The sequence below is a fragment of the Tupaia chinensis genome, unplaced genomic scaffold (genome assembly GCF_000334495.1).
Source record: "Tupaia chinensis unplaced genomic scaffold, TupChi_1.0 Scaffold143782_1, whole genome shotgun sequence".
In the NCBI taxonomy this organism is placed as follows: domain Eukaryota; kingdom Metazoa; phylum Chordata; class Mammalia; order Scandentia; family Tupaiidae; genus Tupaia; species Tupaia belangeri.
Window position 1 is genome coordinate 49,087 of NW_006203631.1, and position 659 is coordinate 49,745.

The following is a 659-nucleotide window of genomic DNA, read 5'->3' on the forward strand; positions in this document are numbered from 1 at the left end:
GGACAGGAGAATGCTCTGTCGGAAAAGTGCTTGCGCAATTCTATTTGTTGCAGCATTATTCACGATTGCTAAGACATGGAACCAACCCAAAAGTCCACAAACAGATGAATGGATTGAAAAAGTATGGCACATACACTCCATGGAATACTATTCAGCCATAAAAAACAACAAGACCCTGGAATTTGATAGAAAGTAGATTAACATGGGGGATATATTGCCGAGTCAAGCAAGTCAGGCTACGAAACAGTGACATTGTATGTCTCCACTTAACATATACGACTGTCTACACTCTATGGTAGAGACTGAAAGACTGGAGGACATAAAAGCATTGAAAATTGTTATGGACACTGGGGACAGAGTGGAAGGAGAGTGGGAGAGGAGAAGAGTGCAGGAAGGGAAATTTGGGGAAAAATAAGACATTTCTGTTACACAGAAAGGTTTGTTGCCTGTGGTGATATTGTGTAGTAGTCTCAACTCGTCTGCTGTGTGGTGTATATCATGTTGGGTAAGTCCCACCTCAGATGTAGATGTATTCTGAAATGAGCAACATAAAGGAGAAGTTATAGGCAAGAGAAAGTACTTACGGATTTGAAAAATTACAAACAAGGGACCAGCGGTTGGCGTAGTGGCTATGTCGCTGGACTCCCCCAAAACTTGCC